Source organism: Mobula birostris, chromosome 6, assembly GCF_030028105.1.
Source record: "Mobula birostris isolate sMobBir1 chromosome 6, sMobBir1.hap1, whole genome shotgun sequence".
In the NCBI taxonomy this organism is placed as follows: domain Eukaryota; kingdom Metazoa; phylum Chordata; class Chondrichthyes; order Myliobatiformes; family Myliobatidae; genus Mobula; species Mobula birostris.
This window is the reverse complement of record NC_092375.1, coordinates 90,968,943-90,985,402: the sequence shown is the minus strand read 5'-3', so window position 1 is coordinate 90,985,402 and position 16,460 is coordinate 90,968,943.

Genomic DNA, 16,460 nt, shown 5'->3' with positions numbered 1-16,460 from the left:
GAAGGGTGGCTCTGGGGTTCAGAGTTCAATTCCGGTGCCGTCTGTAAGGAGTGTCTGTACGTCCTCCCCGTGGAATGTGTGCGGTTTCCCCCAGGTGGCTTTGGTTTCCTCCTACTGTTCAAAGACGCCTACGTACTGGGTAGATTGTAAATTGCCCAGTGATTAGGTTGGGGTTTAATCGGGGTTGCTGGTGCAGCGTGCCTTGAAAGGCCCGGAAAGGCCCACTCCGCACTGTATTGCTAAATAAATAGATTGAGAATCATGGACAGAATCCAGCACCGTGACTGATCAATGAATAAGACAGTCCAAGGGAATTGAGGACAAAACTGAATCTCTAACAGGGTTTGGCCTCTGCCTTGCAGCTCCGGAGAGCTTGGTGATGTACGTGTGGACTTTGCACGTTCTCCTTGTGATGACAAGGGCTTCCCTGGGCTCTTCCATTTCTTCTCGTAGCCAAAAGAAATGCGAGTGTATAGGTCAAATTACTGCCGTAAGCGCCCCTGGGGTAGAGTCTGGGGAGAACTGGTGAGAGTGCAGGGGGAACACAAAGAGGGGTGAGTTTAAATGAGTGGTTGCTGATTAGTTAAGGAGAGTGGGCTGAACAGTCGGTTTCTGTTCATCAGTGGGCTACCTGGGAAGAGGCAGAAGCCAATGGCATTGCAAGGAATGGAACACAACTTGCTTCCTGGTTGGACCAGCAGCAAGTTTGCTTGGTGGTGCCCCGTAACCCTTGATCAATGTGTGACAGGAAGTGGTGATAGGAAGGGAGACTTCTACAGGAACTGGCTTTGTCCCGGATGGATGGCCACGGGTAAATCTGAAGGCCTCACTGCACTGAGCTAATTCCATTTGTCTCAGAGTCAGTATTTAATCATGGTCCGACCACTGGTAGTGATCATAGAAAGCCCACAGCACAATACAGGCCCTTCGGCCTACAAAGCTGTGCCGAACATGTCCTTACCTTAGAAATTACCCAGAGTTACCCATAGCCCTCTTTTTCTGAGCTCCATGTACCTGTCCAGGAGTCTCTTAAAAGACCCAAATTCTGGGTTGTATTCCAAATCCTGTTTGTTTTTTTTTGTAGCTCAGTACATAGTTGATGCTCAGTGCCTTCACTCATTTCATCAATAAGACGAGCCACAGAATTATTACTCAGAGGAATTGATTTTAAAATACTGGAGGCATTATTCATCTTTCAGTAATTGTATGAGATTTTCCACAATTTGCTATCATTTTGGAAATGTTATAAGAAGCAATGAGACCACTATCAAGGTCATTTTTAGCTTTCTTGGCAAATGATTTAAGTATGCATTGCTTTTCAAATGCTGCTTTCATCTTCTGGAGCATAAGTGGCCTTTTCAGTGTATCAGATGTTCTTGAGCTGTGATCCACATGGCTGGCTCACAGATTATCGAAGTATCCCAGCACTCAGATAGTGAAGCTTCTGTTATCACTATACCATGGCTTTCACCCACCTCTGCAATTTCCCTGCATGTTTGCTTTTCAGAGTCCTTCCCATGAGGCAGCAGCCTACAGAACAAACCCACCTCTAATGTTTCTTAACTCTAAACTGTTCAGCTGTACTTGCTGGAAGAGTGACCAGTTGTACTTAAGTTAACATTGTTCGATTGCTCTGCAGCAAGACACAGCTTGTGTCCCACATGGGGCACTGGTTTAAGGAGAGAGGGTTGCTGAGGGGCATAGAAAGTAGTTGGCATAAGGAATGAGCTGCCAGAGGAAGCGGCAGGAGAAGATATAGAAGACCATGGCACGGGAGCTGAATTAGGCCGTTTGAGTCTTTAAATCTACTCTGCTCTTCCATCGTAGCTGATTTATTATCCCTCTCAGCTCCATTCTGCCTTGTCCCAGTAACACTTGAGGTGCGATCAATCAAATTTATCAACTTCCACTTTAAATATACCCAGTGACTTTGTCTCCACAGTTGCCACCCTCTGCATAAGAAATTCTTCCTCATCTCTGTTCCAAAGGGAGATCGTCCTATTCTGAGGCTGTGCCCTCTAGTCCTAGACTCCTCCACTATAGGAAACCTCCCTTGCATATCCATTCTATCTTGGCCTTTCAATATTCAATAGGTTTCAATGAGATTCCCCTCATTCTTCTAAACTCTGGCGAGTACAGGCCCAGAGCCTTCAAATGCTCCTCATACATTAACCCTTTCATTCTCAGGATCATTCTTGTGAACCTCCTTTGGATCCTCTCCAATGTCAGTACCTCTTTTTTTTTTTAGATAATAGGCCCAAAAGTGTAATCTGACCAGTTCCCTATAAAGCCTCAGCATTACATCTTTGATCTTACAGTACGATCTCATCCTCGCAAAATGAACAAATTGCATTCACTTTCCTTACGACTGACCCAACTTTCAAGTTGACCTTTAGGGTATCCTGCATGAGGACTCCGAAGTCCCTTTGCACTTCTATTTTCTGTATTTTCTCCTTGTTGAGAAAATAGTCTAGGCCTTTATTCCTTCTACCAAAGCGCATTACCATATACTTCCCTACACTACATTCCATCTGCCTCTTCTTTGTCCATTCTCCTAATCTATCTAAGTCCTGCAGACTCGCTGCATCCTCAACACCACCTGCCCCTCCACCTATCTTTGTATCATCTGCAGAACTGACCACAAAGCCATCAAATCTGTCATCCACTGACATACAATGTGAAAAGAATTGGTCCCAACCAACCCATGTGGAAATCTACTAGTCACCAGCAGCCAACCAGAAAAGGCCTCCTTTATTCCCGCTCTTTGCCTCCGGTGTCAGTCAATCATCTATCCATGCTGGTATCTTTCCCCACTGTAAGAGCCCATGGTATTATCATGTTAAGCAGTTCATCTGTGGCACCTTGTCAAAGGCCTTCTGAAAATCTAAGTGAACTCTTCTTTAACTATCCTGCCTGTTAATTCCTTAAAAAATTTCCAACAGATGTTTCAGCCAAGATGTTCCTTTGAGGGAACTGTGCTGACTGCAGCCTATTTTATCATGTGCCTTCGAGTATCCTGAAACCTCGTCCTTGATAATGGACTTTAACATCTTCCCAACCACTGAGTCAAACTAACTGGCTTATAACTTCCAGTCTTTTGCCTTCCTCCCTTAAAGAGTAGAGTGACATTTGTAATGATGTTTAAAGGATATTTAGACAGGGGAGTGGATAGGAAACTGTTGTGTAATTAATATTTCAATAATATTTAGTAATCTTGTATAGAGATATATACAGTGTTTGATTAAGCATTGTTTAAATAATTCATTACAGTTGTATGTAAAAATATATTAATTGTATACGTCATAGTGCTACGATGTGATACGTGTGTGCTTCGCTTAAAGTAAACTTGAACTACACCCATATTTTAAGTCTCCCAGTGTCTTCCTTTGAGTTAGTTTAACGTTACAAAACATAACATTGGTGACAGGGTATTTTAAAAATGAGACGGCTATTGACTTGTTAAAGCAGAGCGAGACGTTCAAATTTAACAAAACAGCTTAAGGCAGCCCAGCATGTGGAGAGACCTCTTCGGAAGGAAAGGCATGATAGAGATTTTTTTTAAAAGTCAGAAAATAGAAGAATTTGAGGTTCATGAAAAGTGAGCACTGGGTAATGCTAATCATTTTAAAAAGAAAATCAGAAATGGCTGGGTACATTGGAAAATTGACAAGTTTGATTACACAATAGGTAATTAGCTCATGTATACTGAACTATTGGAACAGTATTTTGAAGCAAATGAAATAACCAGTGAGAAATGAGTACCAATTTTGCCAAGTCTGCCAGAGAAAGCAGGATCTCCCAGTGGCCACACATTTTAATTCCACATCCCATTCTGACATGTCTATCCACGGCCTCCTCTACTGTAAAGATGAAGCTATACTCACCTTGGAGGAACAACACCTTATATTCTGTCTGGGTAGCCTCCAACCTGATGGCATGAACACTGACTTCTCAAACTTCCGCTAATTCTCCACCTCCCCCTCGTACCCCATCTGTTATTTATTTATATACACGCATTCTTTCTCTCTCTCTCTCTCCTTTTTCTCCCTCTGACTATACCCCTTGCCCATCCTCTGGGTTTTTCCCCCACCTCCCTGGGCCTTCTGTCCCATGATCCTCTCATATCCCTTTTGCCAATCAACTGTCCAGCTCTTGGCTCCATCCCTCCTCCTCCTCCTGCCTTCTCCTATCATTTTGGATCCTCCCCCTCCCCCTCCCACTTTCAAATCTCTTACTAGCTCTTCCTTACATTAGTCCTGACGAAGGGTCTCAGTCCAAAACATCGACTGTACCTCTTCCTAGAGATGCTGCCTGTCCTGCTGCGTTCACCAGCAACTTTGATGTGTGTTGCCTGAATTTCCAGCATCTGCAGAATTCCTTGTGTTTACCAATTTTGTTAAGTGTATTAGGTTTAAAGGTAAACTCTTTGCTTCAAAGTTTGACTGCTCCAACCAAACCTGCAGAAATGAGCTTTGCTGCTATTGTAAAAGTAATGCAGGAACTTTTAGAACTATAGATTGGAGATTGCAGAATGCTTCAGGCTCCATAAGTGGAATCAAAAGGAAGGGGAGTCCATTTCAGAGTAAGTAGCTGAATTGAAGAGATTATCTGTGCATTTTCAGTTTAGTAATGGGTTTAGTGATACACTGAGAGATCGTTTAGTTTGTGGAATCCTAAAAGAAAGCATTCAGAAATGGCTCCTAACTGAATTATGTCTTATAGTCAAAGGAGCAGTGGAAATTGCTGTTTCAGTGGAAACTGCAGACAGAGATGATATTGATTTGCAGTCAGTAATGAAAGTGAGCGTGAACAAAATTGCATCATCTAAGCAGAAAGTGCCCAAACTATTTGTGTTAATATTGTTGCATAGGCGCACATACGCCAAACAAATGCAGATTTAAAAATGAAACTTCTAGAATATACAACAAAGTAGGCACATACAAAGAGCATGTTGGGCAGACAGAAATAAGTAGACTGCACAGAGAGGAGAATAATATGAAAGTTCAAGTTGCAGTTTCAAGAATTTCACTAATGTGCATGCTTTGATAAATAATCTGATAATGATGAGCGTAGCCTTGAGATTTACAGTGTGAAAATTAACAATAAACCAGTACTGAAGAAGGGTCTTGGTTCCAAACATCAACTATTTACTCTTTTCCACGGATGCTGCCTGACCTGCTGAGCTCCTCCAGCATTTTGTGTGTGTTGCATTAGACAAACAATATGGCTTATGTCAGAAGTGAACAGCAAATTAACTAAAATGGAATTGGACACTGGTTCAGTTGTATCAGTCATTCCACAATATGGGTTTGAGAGGCATTTCAAAGCTACTATATTGAAACCTGCTGATATCCAATTAAGAACTTGTACTGAAGAAAAGATAACTCCTGTGGGAATGATATTTGTAACAGTGAACTACAACAACCAGCAAGCTACAATGAGAATATTCCGTGTTTAAAAACTGGAGGGCCAGCGTTGTGGGGGCATGATTGGCTGAGACAACTGCAACTTAATTGGAGATCTATCCACCATTTGCATACCACATCCCCTACAAAAGAGTCAACTGAAAGTGAGTTCAAAAAGTATTGGATGATACCACAACTGTCTCCATGTGAAACACAATGAACTATTGCCCAACAGAGGACAAATAGGTGTTGGTTCTCTGGTTGGAAAGCGTATTGGACAAAGGAAGGACCATGCTGCTCAGAAGAATTGTGACAGTGATGAAATCAATGGTCTGACTATAACAGTTTTTTAGGCAACATATCTGAGAAAGCTTCTGATATGTTAATCAGGCACTTACTTGAGGAAATGTAGCTTGGATTTGATCTGGAAGAGAATTCAAGGATCTTCAGAAAAGTTGCAAGCATTTGACTTTTGTGAGTATAAAGAACCAGAATCTACTCTGCATGCATCAAGGTTATTGCATGAACTTCACATGGGAGACAAAAAGCTGCTTGTAAAAGTAGATGCAAAGATCAATGTCCAGCTGGATGAATGGAAGTGGAATTGGAGATAGGAAAACAGAAGATTCAGCAGATAACATTGCAGATGAGGAAACCAAGAGGAGAGAGCAGATTCTATAGGAAGCAATTGAAAGATTAATAAGAGAATACTTTAGTGAACTAAATGCACCTTCCCAAGATCAAGATGCACAAACTGGAAGAAAAAGGAATAAGAAGAAAGGTGACTACTGCTTTTAGAGTCACTTCCTGCAGTCTCAGAGTCAATTGCTACAAACCAAGATTGTTTTCACAGCCACAAATCTCACCTGCCAAGCAGGGCGATCCCTCTTGTCAGGAAGGACATTGACCAACAGGACTACAAAATCCTCCAATGCAATTAAATCTTTAGGCCTGAATGCGACAATTTAAAATTCACTGTGCTGTGGATGGCCGTATATGGTAGTTGTATAGTTGTTCTATTATATAGTATGCCATGTATATATTTAAGATGCCTTGTCTATTGAATTGGAGTTTATAGCTAATCAGGGAGGAATGTTGTGTACTTAATGTTTCAATAATGTATATATTAAATATATATATTTAATCATTTTTTGTTTAATTATTTACAGGTTATATGTAAAAATAAGTTAATTGCATACATCATGATTCTACCATGTGATATGTGCACACCTCACTTAAAGTGAACATGAAGTTACACCCACATTTTGGACTCCTGTGTCTTCCTTTGAATTAGTTTAGTGTTTTTAAGTTACAAAATATAACAGAGGCATATGATCCAAACAAGACTAGGTCAAGGAGACAGCTTGATTGGTGTGGATGAGTTGGGTTTAAAGAACTGTTTGCATGCTGTCTGACTGCCCAGACATTGAAATTCTTGAATGGCCATTTCTGAGAGAACCACAGCTCTGGCTCCAAGTACAGAGTGACAAAGAAAGGAAGAGATGTGTCTGATCTCTTCAACTGCAGCCCTATAGCCCAACTAGTCCATGCCAACCAGCAGCTCATTTCAAATTCTGGCATTCGACCCGTATCCCTCCCAGCATGATCCTTCCATGTATATATCCAAGTGGTTCTTAAATTATAGTATTCCAGCTGCCTCAGCCACTTCCTCTGGCATCTTATTGCATACACTCACCACCATCTGCATAGAAAAATTGCTCCTCAGTCCCTTTTGAATTATTCCCCTCTCATCCTAAACCTATGCCCTCTAGTCTTATACTCCCCTACTCTGAGGAAAATAGTTATCCACCTTACCGCATTAGGGAACTGGAGCAGGAGCTGGATGACCTGCAGGTCATTCGGGAGAATGAGGAGATTATAGATAGTAGCTACAGGGAGGTAGTTATGCCAAAGGAGCAGAGCACAGGAAATTGGGTTACTGTCAGGCGAGGGAAGAGGAAAGGGCAGGCAGAGCAGGGTTCCCCTGTGGCCATTCCCCTCAACAACAAGTATACCGCATTGGATACTGTGGGGGGGGGATGACTTACCTGGGACAAGCTACAGTAGCCGGATCTCTGGCACTGAGTCTGGTTCTGCAGTGCAGAAGGGAGGGTGGAAAAAGAGGAGAGTGGTAGTGATAGGGGACTAGTTAGAGGTGCAGATAGGAGGTTCTGTGGTCGTGACAGAGAATCCAGGATGGTTTGTTGCCTCCCGGGTGCCAGGGTCAAGGATGTCTCTGATCGCTTGCATGACATTCTGAAGTGGGAGGGTGACCAGCCAGATGTCGTAGTGCACATCGGTACCAATGACACAGCAAGGAAGAGTGAGGAGGTCCTGGAGAGTGAGTATAGAGGGCTTGGTAGGAAGTTGAAAAGCAGGACCTCGAGGGTGGTAATCTCAGGATTGCTACCTGTGCTAGGTGCCAGTGAGGGTAGGAATAGGATGCTCTGGAGAATGAACAGGTGGCTGAGGAACTGGTGTAGGGGGCAGGGTTTCAGATTTCAGGATCATTGGGACCTCTTCTGGGGCAGGTGGGACCTGTACAAGAGAGACGAGTTACACTTGAACTACAAGGGGACCAATATCCTTTCAGGGAGGTTTGTTAGTGCTATTGGGGAGGCTTTAAACTAGATTTGCAGGGGGATGGGAACCAGAGTGCCAGAGCTGACAGTGTGGCTGGGGTGAAAATAAATGTTGAAAGTTCAAGCAAATCCGCTGATAGAAAGGTTGTGAGTGGTGGTAAAAATCTTCTGAGGTGTATATATTTCAATGCTAGGAGTATTGCGGGGAAGGCGGATGAGTTGAGGGCATGAATTGACACGTGGAATTATGACGTTATAGCAATTAGTGAAACTTGGCTACAGGAGGGGCAGGACTGGCAGCTTAATATTCCAGGGTTCCGATGTTTCAGATGTGATAGAGGCAGAGGAATGAAAGGTGGGGGAGTAGCATTGCTTGTTAGGGAAAATATTACAGCAGTGCTCAGGTAGGACAGATTAGAGGGCTTGTCTACTGAGTCCTTATGGGTGGAGCTGAGAAACAGGAAAGGTATGGCCACATTAGTGGGATTGTATTACAGACCACCCAATAGTCAACGAGACTTGGAAGAGCAAATCTGCAGAGACATAGCAGGCAACTGCAGTAAACATAAAGTTGTGGTGGTAGGGGATTTTAATTTTCCATACATTGATTGGGATTCCCATACTGTTAGGGGTCTAGATGGGTTAGAGTTTGTAAAATGTGTTCAGGAAAGTTTTCTAAATCAATATATAGAGGGACCAACTAGAGGGGATGCAATATTGGATCTCCTGTTAGGAAACGAGTTAGGACAAGTGACGGAAGTCTGTGTAGGGGAGCACTTTGGTTCCAGTGATCATAACACCATTAGTTTCAATTTGATCATGGACAAGGATAGATCTGGTCCTAGGGTTGAGGTTCTGAACTGGAAGAAGGCCAAATTTGAAGAAATGAGAAAGGATCTAAAAAGCGTGGATTGGGACAGGTTGTTCTCTGGCAAAGATGTGATTGGTAGGTGGAAAGCCTTCAAAGGGGAAATTTTGAGTGCAGAGTTTGTATGTTCCTGTCAGGATTAAAGGTTCTCAAGGGATATTGCAACTCTGATAAAGAAGAAGAGGGAATTGTATGAAATGTATAGGAAACGGAGTAAATCAGGTGCTTGAGGAATATAAGAAGTGCAAGAAAATACTTAAGAAAGAAATCAGGAGGGCTAAAAGAAGACATGAGGTTGCCTTGGCAGTCAAAGTGAAGGATAATCCAAAGAGCTTTTACAGGTATACTAAGAGCAAGAGGATTGTAAGGGATAAAATTGGTCCTCTTGAAGATCAGAGTGGTCGGCTATGTGCGGACCAAAGGAAATGGGGGAGATCTTAAATAGGTTTTTTGCATCGTATTTACTAAGGAAACTGGCATGAAGTCTATGGAATTGAGGGAATCAAGTAGTGAGATCATGGAAACTGTACAGATTGAAAAGGAGGAGGTGCTTGCTGTCTTGAGGAAAATTAAAGTAGATAAATCCCCGGGACCTGACAAAGTGTTCCCTCGGACCTTGAAGGAGACTAGTGTTGAAATTGCGGGGGCCCTGGCAGATATATTTAAAATGTCACTGTCTACGGGTGAGGTGCCGGAGGATTGGAGAGTGGCTCATGTTGTTCCGTTGCTTAAAAAAGGATCGAAAGGTAATCCAGGAAATTATAGGCCGGTGAGTTTAGCGTCGGTAGTAGGTAAGTTATTGGAGGGAGTACTAAGAGACAGAATCTACAAGCATTTGGATAGACAGGGACTTATTAGGGAGAGTCAACATGGCTTTGTGCGTGGTAGGTCATGTTTGACCAATCTATTGGAGTTTTTCGAGGAGGTTACCAGGAAAGTGGATGAAGGGAAGGCAGTGGATATTGTCTACATGGATTTCCGTAAGGCCTTTGACAAGGTCCCGCATGGGAGGTTAGTTAGGAAAATTCAGTCGCTAGGTATACATAGAGAGGTGGTAAATTGGATTAGACATTGGCTCAATGGTAGAAGCCAAAGAGTGGTAGTAGAGAATTGCTTCTCTGAGTGGAGGCCTGTGACTAGTGGTGTGCCACAGGGATCAGTGCTGGGTCCATTGCTATTTGTCATCTATATCAATGATCTGGATGATAATGTGGTAAATTGGATCAGCAAATTTGCTGATGATACAAAGATTGGAGGTGTAGTAGACAGTGAAGAAGATTTTCAGAGCCTGCAGAGGGACTTGAACCTGCTGGAAAAATGGGCTGAAAAATGGCAGATGGAGTTTAATACAGACAAGTGTGAGGTATTGCACGTTGGAAGGACAAACCAAGGTAGAACATACAGGGTTAATGGCAAGTGCAGTAGAACAGAGGGATCTGGGAATACAGATACAAAAGTCCCTAAAAGTGGCGTCACAGGTAGATAGGGTCGTAAAGAGAGCTTTTGGTACATTGGCCTTTATTAATCAAAGTATTGAGTATAAGAGCTGGAATGTTATGATGAGGTTGTATAAGGCATTGGTGAGGCCGAATCTGGAGTATTGTGTTCAGTTTTGGTCACCAAATTACAGGAAGGATATAAATAAGGTTGAAAGAGTGCAGAGAAGGTTTACAAGGATGTTGCCTGCCATGACTTGAGAAACTCAGTTACAGAGAAAGGTTGAATAGGTTAGGACTTTATTCCCTGGAGCGTAGAAGAATGAGGGGAGATTTGATAGAGGTATATAAAATTATGATGGGTATAGATAGAGTGAATGCAAGCAGGCTTTTTCCACTGAGGCAAGGGGAGAAAAAAACCAGAGGACATGGGTTAAGGGTGAGGGGGGAAAAGTTTAAAGGGAATATTAGGAGGGGCTTCTTCACACAGAGAGTGGTGGGAGTATGGAATGAGCTGCCAGACGAGGTGGTAAATGCAGGTTCTTTTTTAACATTTAAGAATAAATTGGACAGATACATGGATGGGAGGTGTATGGAGGGATATGGTCCATGTGCAGGTCAGTGGGACTAGGCAGTAAATGGTTTGGCACAGCCAAGAAGGGCCAAAAGGCCTGTTTCTGTGCTGTAGTTTCTATGGTTTATCCACTACTTTCATAGTTTTAAGCACTTGGATAAAGTTGCCTGTCATTGTCCTCCATTTCAGGGAATGGAGACCAGCCTGGCCAACCTCTTCCTATAACCCCGACTCTCTAGTTCCTGCAACAACCTCGTCAGTTTTTTCTGCACTCCTTGCAGTTTAGCCATTTCTTTCTATAACAGGGTGATCAAAATTACACAGTTCTTCAAGTGTGCCCTCACCAACAATTTAAATAGCTGTAACATCATGTTCCAATTTCCATACCCAATGCCTTGACTGCTGAAGGGCAGCATATGAAAGCCTTTTTCACTGCCCTGCCTACCTGTGTTCTGCTTTCAATGAACTATGCACTTGTACTCTATGGTGCCTCTGTTCCATCACATTCTTTAGTGCCTCGCCATTCACAGCACAAGTCCCGCACTGCTCTGACTTTACAAAATGCATCACCTCACACTTATCTGTATTGAATGCATTTGCCACTCCTTGGCCCACTTCCCTAACTGACCAACATCACCCTTTAATCATGATAACCTTTATCACTATCAACAACAACTCCTAATTTCCCATTGTCCTCAAATTTAATGATCAATTCTTATGCCTTCAAGTCCAAACTATTGACATAAATAAAGAATAACAAGTTCTTAATACTGACCCCAATGGCTCCATATTCTGAGAGACAGTCTTCAACCTTCTCCCTCTATTTCTGACTTCCAGCCCAATTTTGAAACTACCTAGCTAGCTCTCCTTAGATTCTGTAGGATGTTACCTTCCAGACCATCCTACCATGCAGGACCTCATTGTAAAGCCTTGCCAAAGTCCAAATTGACAACATGCACTGCCTTGTCCTCATCTACCTTTCGGTTTCCTCTTCCAGAAACTCTTAGAAGAACCTTCAAGCATGATTTACCATACACAAAACCATGCTGACTCCTAATCATATTCTGCTTATCCTGTTCCCAGTGTTCCCTCCAGTAACATCTCCACTTGGCCGGGCCTGGGGATTTATCCACCTTCGTGTTGTAATACTGAAAATAACTCCTTCCTGGCAACATATATTTTCTCTAAAATATCTTCCCTACTTTTCCCCCTATCCCATGAGAAAGCACGATGTTCTCCTTACTGAATACCATGGAGTAATATTTTTAAAAAATTCCCACTAATCTCCTGCACTGAGGACATTGGCACCTTCCTGATCTCTAAGGAAATGTACTGTTCCGTGACCACCCTTTGAACGTAGCTCTAAGACCTCTTGGGATATTCCTTACCCTTACCTTCCAGATCCACCTCATATCATTTTCCTGACCCCCGGTTTCCTTCTTGTGTATTCTTAATCTTTTTCTAGTCACTTGTCCTGCATCACCCAAGTCCAACGCAAGCTTCTTTATTTTGTTTGGCTAGAGCTTCAACGTGTCTCATTGGCCAAGGTTTCCTGAACTTGCCTGCTTTACCCTTCAGAAGCATGCTGCTCCTGAACTCTTGAAATCACACTCTTAAAAGCATCCCACTTATTACTCTTTTCTTTCCCTTCGATTGACCTCTGCTAGATCCTGCCTAATTCCCTCCAAAATTAGCTCTGCTCCAGTTTAAAGGACCTATCCTACGTTTTCCATGACTGTCTTGAAACAAATAGAATTCTGGGCAGCAGAGTGCTCCCTAACTGCAACTTCAGAACTGACCCCGCCTCATTCCCTGAGAGGAGATCCAGTATGCACCCTTCTGTGTAGGGGCCTCTATATATTAACTCGGGAAACTTCCCTGGACATATTTCATCAATTCTACCCTGTTAGGCCCTCAGGTGACTCAGTCAATACAATGCTGGTGAAATTTAAAATCTCCCACTAATACAACCCTACTATTCTGGCAACTATGAGCAATTTCTCAATACACCTGTCCTCAAGTTCCTGCTGACTACATGAGGTCAATGATACAACCCCACTAGATTGCTCTTTCCATTCTCATTTCTAAGTTCTGCCCACACGGCCTCACTGGTTGATCGCCCAAAGATGTCATCTCAAGTTCTGTTGTTATGTCCCCTTTTATCAAAGAAGCATCACCCTTCCTCAATTGCCTGTACCTCTGTCATGTATACCTAATGAGTATTCTGTTCCTCTGCTCTTACTGTGGCCCTGGCTATTCTGATTCCTAAACTAGGATTCCTAAATTTCCTCACTGTCTACTGATTTATTCCATGATTTGCACCTACTCAGAGTCCCAGTCTCATTGTAGTGTCATACAGGATGGAGACAAGCCATTTGGTACACTGCATCCGGTGGGTACCCAATCTTCCAGCACTGGGTTCATGACCTTTAGTGCTGAAGCAATAACTGTTCACAGTATTGAGAAGTACATCCTCCACATCTGAAATGCAAACAGGAAATGCTGGAAACACTCAGCAGGGCAGGAACCATCCACGAAACTTAGAAAACCTACAGCGCAGTACAGGCCCTTTGGCCCACAAAGCTGTGCCGAACATGTCCTTACCTTAGAAATTACCTAGGGTTACCCATAGCCCTCTATTTTTCTGAGCTCCATGTACCTATCCAGGAGTCTCTTAAAAGACCCTATCGTATCTGTCTCCACCACCGTTGCCAGCAGCCCATTCCACACACTCACCACTCTCTGCGTAAAAAAACTTATCCCTGACATCTCCTCTGAACCTACCTCCAAGCACCTTAAAACTGTGCCCTCTCGTGCTAGTCACTTCAGCCCTGGGAAAAAGCCTCTGACTATTCACACGATCAATGTCTCTCATCATCTTATATACCTCTATCAGGTCACTTCTTGTCCTCTGTCGCTCCAAGGAAAAAAGGCCAAGTTCACTCAACCTATTCTCATAAGGCATGCTGCCCAATCCAGGCAACATCCTTGTAAATCTCCTCTGCACCCTTTCTATGGTTTCCACGTTCTTTCTGTGGTGAGGCGACCCGAATTGAGCACAGTACTCCAAGTGGGGTCAGACTAGGGTCCCATATAGCTGTAACGTTACCTCTCGGCTCTTAAACTCAATCCCACGATTGATGAGGGCCAATGCACCATATGCCTTCTTAACCACAGAGTCAAGCTGCACAGCAGCTTTGAGTGTCCTATGGACTCAGACCTCAAGGTCCCTCTGATCCTCCACACTGCCAAGAGTCAAACCATTAATACTATATTCTGCCATCATATTTGACCTACCAAAATGAACCACCTCACACTTTTCTGGGTTGAATGCTATCTGCCACTTCTCAGCCCAGTTTTGCATCTTATCAATGTCCCATTGTAACCTCTGACAGCCCTCCACACTATCCACAATACCCCCAACCTTTGTGTCATCAGCAAATTTACTAACCCATCCCTCCACTTTCTCATCCAGGTCATTTATAAAACTCTTGAAGAGCAGGGGTCCCAGAGCATATCCCTGAGGCACACCACTGGTCACTGACATCCATGCAGAATATGACCCATCTACAACCACTCTTTGCCTTCTGTGGGCAAGCCAATTCTGGATCCACTAAGCAATGTCTCCTTGGATCCCATGCCTCCTTACTTTCTCAATAAGCCTTGCATAGGGTAACTTATCAAATGCCTTGCTAAAATCCATATACACTACATCTACGGCTCTACCTTCATCAAAGTATCTAGTCACATTGTCAAAAAATTCAATCAGGCTCATAAGGCACGACATGGACAACTGTTTGAAGTTGGCTGCAGCAAAAAAGGAACAAGGGTCCTACCAAACCCTTTCCACCTTCCACATACTAGTCAATGTGTGGCCTCTGTAGCTGGTTGTCTTCCACGCCGGCAGTGATTGTTGATTGTTGTGAGTCTAGAGCTTCCAAATCCAAGAGATGCAGGTGGCTTAAGATAAAGGGCTCCCAAATTAAAAAGAATCTTGTTGCTGTTTCTTTCACATTCTGATGTTTGATCTGAACAACAACTGGACCATTTCTGCATGCTTTTATGCATCGAGTTGCTGCCACAGGATTGGCTGATTAGATATTTGCATTAACAGGCAGGTGTACCTAATAAAATGGCCACTGATTGTATTCAGCAGTTTTTTTTTTCATTTTCAATGTCTGAATTCTTTCCTCAGAGACGTTAGAAATGCTAACAGTCAAACATTATTGAGCCTTTGACAAACCTTCAGAAGGGCACAGAAGGGCTTGTCTGTTTAAATGTGGTATTTCACGTCTGTGTGTGGTTTGCGTAATTTGAACAAAGTATAGGTGCTGGGAAAGTTTTTAAAGTTTTCACTTTACCCACTTGACGTTTAACACCAGTGGGAAGATGCAATTACAGTAAGAGACCTTTTCTCACTTGTAAATCTTTAGAAGTAAGGCAGTGTGATTCCAATGTCAATACCTGACGAAGGGTCTCAGCCTGAAACGTCGACTGCACCTCTTCCTAGAGATGCTGCCTGGCCTGCTGCGTTCACCAGCAACTTTTATGTGTGTTACTGAAATTGTGTGTTTGATCACCGGGGTTATAGTTCAGAATAATGATTTTATTACAATTAAAAGTGTATCAAACAACAAACCTTCACACTAGATCACAGAAGAAGCAGCTGTTTATAGTTGCCGGGGTCTGTTGGAGCCTCGGGGTACTGCAGTCAGGGGAAGGGTGAACAGGTTAGTCAGATGAATCCCCAGTGAGTACTGACCCAAACCTTAGAGGAACAAGGAGAAAGCAAAAGATATCCTAGTCCCTTAGCCCTTATGTAAAGGATTCCGGCACAGAAAGAGGAACTGCTTCCCTTTGTCATTTAGAATCAGAATCAGGTTGATTATCACTGACATATACTGTATCATGAAACGTGTTGCGTCTCAGTAGCAGTGTAAGGTATAAAAAATACTAGAAGGAAAAAATAAATAGCGCAAAAGAGGGTTAATGAGGCAGTGTTCATGAACCGTTCAGAAATCTGATTTTGGAGGTGAAGGAGCTGTTCCTAAATCATTGACTGTGGCTCTTCTGGCTTCTGTGCCTCCCCCCCGATATCAGTACAGGCAGCGGTGAGGGGCCTGAATGATGGACGTGGCACCACCTCTCGGAGATGCTGGAGAGTGTTGTGCCCGTGATGGAGCTTGCTGAGTCTACAAATCTCTACAGCCTCTTCCATCCTGCACACTGATGCCGCCATTACAGGCAGCATTGCAACCAGTCAGAATACTCTCCACCGTACATCTGTAGAAGTTCAGTGAAATACCTAAACTCCTATTGGAGAAGAGCTGCTGGCCTGTCTTCTTTGTGATTACATATGTGTGTTTGGTCCAGGGTGGGTCCTCTGAGAAGCCGACACCCAAGAACTTGAAGCTGTTCATCCTTTCCCCCACTGAGTCCTCAGTGAGGACTGGTTTGCGTTCTCCCGATTCCCCTTTCTTGAAGTCCACGATCAGTTCTTTAGTCTTGCTGATGTTGGGCCTGAGTTTGTTCTATCACACTGCTGTGTACCTCCACATTGCCATCTCTATTCAATCCAGCAATCCCCAGTCTGGA